Source organism: Cheilinus undulatus, linkage group 7, assembly GCF_018320785.1.
Source record: "Cheilinus undulatus linkage group 7, ASM1832078v1, whole genome shotgun sequence".
NCBI lineage: Eukaryota > Metazoa > Chordata > Actinopteri > Labriformes > Labridae > Cheilinus > Cheilinus undulatus.
The window spans coordinates 9,371,564-9,378,127 of NC_054871.1; positions in this window are offsets into that span (position 1 = coordinate 9,371,564).

Here is a 6,564-nt window from a genome sequence, read left to right on the forward strand (position 1 = left end):
TGGAGTTTGCATGTTCTCCCTGTGCATGTGTGGGTTCTCTCCGGATACTACAACTTCCTCCGGTCACCAAAGACATGCTCATTAGATGGATGTGAGCGTGTCTGGTTGTCTGTCTCTATGTGTCAGCCCTGTGATTGACTGGCAACCAGTCCAGGGTGTACCCCGCCTCTCTCCATATGCAGCTGCGATAGGCTCCAGCCCCTTGAGACCCCCAATGGGATAAGTGGTGTTAAAAATTGATGGATGGGATCGCCTGAGTGCAGTAGATGCTACTCAAGTTATTTTAGTATGAGGACAACTGTATCTGGGCCAGTCACTGGATAATCAATATTCCTGGCTACCATTACACCACAGAAACAAAAGAACACGCAAAGCAACTCAGAGAAGAGGTTACCGGAAAGTTTAAGTCAGGGGAAGGACACAAAAAAATTCCCATTTTCAAAATGTATTTCCTGTGAGCTCTCTATTCTCTGGATTCTGAGCCTGTGAGACACAGCACTCACATAGATAGACACCCTACAGTGCCAGCTCTCAGATTCAATGTATGCCTTTATCAAATCATACTTATTCAAAAAAATATAACATGGAGGCAGCACTGCATCATAATTTAACTTACTTTTTATTTGAAATGCATCCTTTTCTGAAAACAGCATGGTGCAGATGTTTTATTAATTCTGCCATTTCTGTTTCATTTTGAGCTTAAATACTTCCTCTCTGAAAGTATTCCAGTTCTTCTTATCCTGTGCACAATCACTTACTGACATCAATTACTGATGTCCCTTCTCACCCCTGTGTCCCTGCTGTGGTTGCACACAGGTCTGCAGTCTCATGCCCTTATATGGACATTAAATTTGTCTTTCTCTGTGATAATTGGGAAAAAAAATTAAAGAGCTTTCAGTTTATGGCATTCATCAATTTCAGATCACAGGTAGGAGCAATGCAGAAATTCAAAAACAGCCTTGTGAGTCCTGAATAGTTTTCTCTTAGAAACTTTCTAAAGAACAAATTTATGGAAAATAATGACATTGGTTAATGAGGATAAATGCCCCAGCACGATTATATATATTTAAGGGAAATAAGAGTATGTGAAAGGGTTTTTTCTATCCATTTAATGTATTGACGTTGAGGGAGAGAAAGTCAATATTGAATTCTGAAAACAAGAATCACTATACTCTCATTTCAAGCACAGCGGGCCTCATATTAGTTCAAAAGTAGGAAAGGATTATTACCATGTTGACCAACTTCAGTGTGGGATGCCCTTAAACATTTACCATATTTGAAAATTAAGAAAATTCAGGATGAGATCATTGCTAATCAGTTCTGGCAGAGTCCAGTTAAATTCCAGTGCTTATTAAAATAAGTAGTAAAACAACCTAGAAGCATCAGAGAAAACTCACCTAAGAAGGTTTTTAGACACGATGACTGTACAAAAAAGACCACTTTACAGCTTTCCATATCTTTTTCTTCATTTGCCCCTTGTCGTTTCCCTCCCTGCTTTTTTATATGTTAGAAACCACTGTTACATGCTTAAGATAATTAGAAAACAAACTCATTTAACTAATATGACAACTTCAGTATGACTCCAACATGTACAACTTCATTTTGACATTATTCAAACTTGATTCTACTGTAAAACCCCTAACTGAAGGGCTTATAGTTAATTAGCCAAGAACAGTCACTAAACAGGTTAAGATGAATAAGGGAAGTATGTGCACTGATAAAAAGATTCATTTCTCTGATCCACAGACTTGAATAAACAAAACGTGACCAACAGTAATCATATATTGCTTTTCCTTTTGTTTCTCTTTCAATCTCTCTCCTCTTCCTGCAGTTGTTTCTCCACCCCTGTGTATCTGCTCTTTATCAATAGTAAACACAATACCCATGGTGCAGCGCTGCCATGACTATGGATCATGGGGCGGATGAAGAGGACAGTTGATTACTCCTCCTGTTCAGATCTGAGACAAACAACAGAAACAGTCCAGGAAAAACAACCACACAAATTTAATTTGCCGTGTTATGGAAAAACTCAGATATAAAAAGTGCATTCTATCTGATGCTGTGCTGTTCTCACATGACTAGGAGGAATGATAAAGTGAGATGTAAACGTAATGTTCTATTTGAGTTTGCTTGCTATAAGGGCAAACATGCAGGGACAAACCACAGATTATTATGGGCTTACTCTAGTTGGAGCTGTTTTTGTATTATGTTTTGGTTTTATGTGCTTTATCTTTCACTGCAGTCATTCTCAAAGAGGCAAGTCTTGGTGTGCCATGACCATTTGTAAAATAATACATTATTCTTACAACTATACAACAATGTAAGAAACTGTAACATGTTTAAGTGTGTGTGTGTTTTTTTTTTTTTGTTTTTTTTGTTTTCTTTGGGGTGGGGGGGGGGTTTGCCTTAAGATTTTGGCTTGATCTTAGGTTTGCTTTGGGCCAAAAAAGTTCTGCCGGAAAATTAGCAGAATTATCTCATATTTGTGCCAGAATTAACTTATACTTTGGACCCTAAATAAAGAAAATACTCAGGAGTTGGCAAAGAAAGAATCGGGCACTGTGCAATTTCAAGCCAACTCTACAACAGTTGTGTAGGTTATAATGTGTGACTGAATCGCTTGAGATGCACGGCGATAGTGAATAATTTGTGTGCCAATACTATACCAGTGGTTCTCAACTGGTCAGGCATCAGGACTCAACACCACCTCAATAACAGAAATTGCGAACCAAATTTAAAATAAAAAATTCCAACTACTCAAACTCATATGACTAAAATGGTGCAGTTTGGACAAAAAAAGTTTGTTGCCCAGTTTTTTTTTCCTGGCCCATTTGCAGCCCACTGGAAAGACTTTTGCAACCTCTATTTAGTTGATAGGCATGTTTCCTTTGATCTGGAGGGGCATTAGAAAGTCATCTCTGCTGTTCTCATGGTGACTAAAGATTTTGTCCTACATTTTACTAAGGCTGGCCGTAGAAGACTTTGCTAAAACTCTTAAAAGACTCTTAGAAGACTGACACTCTGAGACCTTCTCACATCTAAAGACAATTTTTTGGCAAGCAGTTGAGTTTTTAGTCTCAGACTAGGACTTTGCAAAGACCGTGGGTCACTAACTACAAGACTAGAATATGATTTCTTTAGAGATTATTTCTCATCATGCGTCTGGTGGAAATTCACAACAACAATTTTTGATCAGGGAACAAGATGTAGAAGGAGATGGCGATTGCATTTGAGTTAATATCTCTTACAATCAGATTTTTTCAAACCATTTACATTGAGTAGAAACTAAAGGAAAGTTAAACACAGAAGCAACTTTGCATGTTACTGCAACAACCAAGGAACTATCCCAGAAAGACTTCTGAATAAAAATATTGTATGAAAAAGCGAGTTGTCTCATCAAAGAAACAAACTGATCGGGCTTTTACTTAAAACATCACAGTAGCGGTTTACCGTTCCTGTCATGTCAGTGTGGAATGAATTGACAGACAAGCCATACAAACACACAGGGCTGCAGCTGCAGCTCTCAGCAGAAGTTTTTCAATCTCTTGAGTTCTGAGCAGACATTCAGCGATTTTAGAATGATCTATGCTCATTTTTATATCTTGAATAATGAAGTGAATTAATGTGCACAACACCAGCTCCTATTGGTCCTGGACGCCAGTTTTGTCACTGAGAAATACAATTTGCATATGATGGGGAGCAGGTGGCCTAGTGGTTAAAGGCGTTCCCCATGTACGCGGGCGGCCAGGGTTCAAATCCGGCCTGAGGCCCCTTACCACATACCTCACCCCCACTCTTGACCCTGTTTCTGACTCTATCCACAGTCCTCCTCTACCTATTAAAGGCACAAAAAGCCTGAAAATATATCTTAAAAAAAAAAAAACGATTTGCATATGACCACACTAAAGACTTACTACAATATGAAATGTCTATCCATCCATCCATCCATCTTCTTCCGCTTATCCGAGATCGGGTCGCGGGGGCAGCAGCCTAAGCAGGGAAGCCCAGACTTCCCTCTCTCCGGCCACTTCATCCAGCTAATATGAAATGTGTTTGATCTATTTGATACCGCCTTAAAACTGCTAAAATCGAGTCTTATGACCACTGTACATCCAACGACTGAGACAACCGGAGCGAGCTGCAACGTTAGCAAAACTCCCATGATTTTACTCTGACTTGAGAATTTTGTCTGGGACTTTGAAAAAGGAGGAAAAGTCATTAGGTGTAAGGCTGCCTTAAGGAAAAAACCACGAAGTTGAGGATTCTGTTTGTGGTTCTGCTCTCACTGTGGAAGCATGTGAAGTCGTATGACCAAAGTATCAAACATGTCCGAACCATCCAACAGGTCTTGGTTGTTCCAGATGAGTTGTGCTGCCACACAGCCTATGCCTCGAGTAAGATTCTTTCAAAATACAAAGAAACTGATCTGATACTTTTCAGATGGCAGAGGCTGAGATTCACATGAATACACATGTATTTGCTGGATGTTTCAACGTGTCACTGACAAATGAAAGAGTTTCACATGTAAACTCTGTGTATTAGCACATGCTAATACCACACCATGCTCTGTTTGACTACACTTTATAAGGTTGTAGGGTAGTAGCTCTGTATATTTCACACCAGTGGCCTTCAGTGAGCACCAAGCAGACCAAACCAAATTCCCACATATTGTTGCTTAAATGTCTTTTAAACTCTGAACAGTACACAGAACAGTCTGTAGAAGAGTATTGGCTCAGTCTGTCATGAAAAGTTCTTCTTTTGACTAAAGAGTCAAGCATGTTCGGTTTCATCTATCTGTGTAATACATCTTAATTTTAGTCCTAACATCTCTCTCTGTAAATAACAGTGCCTGCTGCTACCTGGTATTGACATGACTGTTTGTTATGATCCCTAGGTCTGCAGGTACATTCACATGTGATGTTGACTGGAGTCAAATGTCAGTGTTGTTGTTGTCCAAGCCTAAAATTTCGCAACCCTACCAGTGGGATACAGCAGCAGAAAACAAGGCCATTTAGCATCCAGTTAATCATTATCGGCAGATTCTGCAGAAAGGCTGCACTGAAAAGGACCACCCACAAGTTACAGTCATGTAACAGCTGGAGGGGCTTTTGTTAAGGTGAACATCATGGTTGTATTTTATTCACGACTGTAAAATCTCTTTCAGTCTGAAAACCCTTCTCTTATTACAGAACACAAAAGGTGTTTTACTACTGATGCTTAAATGTGTAAATGAATGATTTACATGGATTAAAGGATGAAGAACAAACATGACAGGACATTTAAAGAAATCCTAATGCAATGTGACTAACTTGCTCCCTGAAACTTTCATTTTTTCTTGTATTTTGCAAAGCGCAGACATTTAATATTCTTGTTCAATTAAAATGGCACAAATGCCTCCTCTTCTGACAGAGCTGAAACACTTGAAGTGTGTTCAATACTCACAGATGGCTGGTGCACGTGTAGGAGCACGTGTGCCTGCTGCAGATTGACTGTAACTATTGATCTGAATATCACACAGAATAATTAGTGTAAAATAGTACAGCACTGACCCCTGGCATCTTGATCATGATCAGTTTTAGTGCAATGCTCTATCTTTGCATGAGCATCTATCACACTATCTTGTAAGGCCAGTGTTCTTTCAAATTCAAGGATGGATGATGAAGCATATTAAAATGCTGGCCATTTTGAAGGATCTTATCTTTTGATGAGATATTCTAGTTAATTTGTTTATCTACAACCATGATTCCAGAAAAGCTGAACCGCTGTGTAAAATGTAAATACCAGAATGATATGATTTGCAAATCTCATAAACCCATACTTTATTCACAATAGTACATTAACAAATAGCAGGAAGTGAAACTGAGACATTTCTACTATACCAGCTAATTTGGAATTTAACAGCAGAGACACATTTCAAAGAAGTAGGGACGGGGCAACAAAAGGCTGGAAAAGTAAGTTGAACTAATGTAAACCAGCTGGAGCAGCATTTTGCAAGTAATTAGGTAAATTACCAACAGTAAAACTTGTATCTAAAAATTGTGGAAAAATTTCAAGGAAATGTTCCTCAAAGTAAAATTGTGAAGACTGAATGTCCCACCATCAGCAGCACATTATACCATCAAAAGATTTAAAGAGTTTGGAGATATATCTGTGAGCAGGAGACTAGGCAGAAAATCAATATTGGATGCTCATGATCTTCTGGCCCTCAGGTGGCACTGCATCCAAAACAGTCATGGTTCTGTACTGGAAATCTCCAGATGGGGTCAGGAAGACTTCCAAAAATCATTGTCTGTCAACACTGTTTCCTCCATAATTGCAAGTTAAAGCTGTATCACGCAAAGGAGAAGCCATATGTGAACACAACCCAGAAACACCTACATCTTCTTTGGGCAAAAGTTGATTCAAAAAGGACTGAGGCAAAATGGAAAACTGTTCTGTGGTCAGATGAATCAAAATTTGAAATTCTTCCTGGAAACCATGGACATGGTGATGTGTGGAGAGGAGAGGGATCATCCAGCTTGCAGAGCACAGTTCTGCCCGCGTCTCTGATAGTATGAGGTTGCA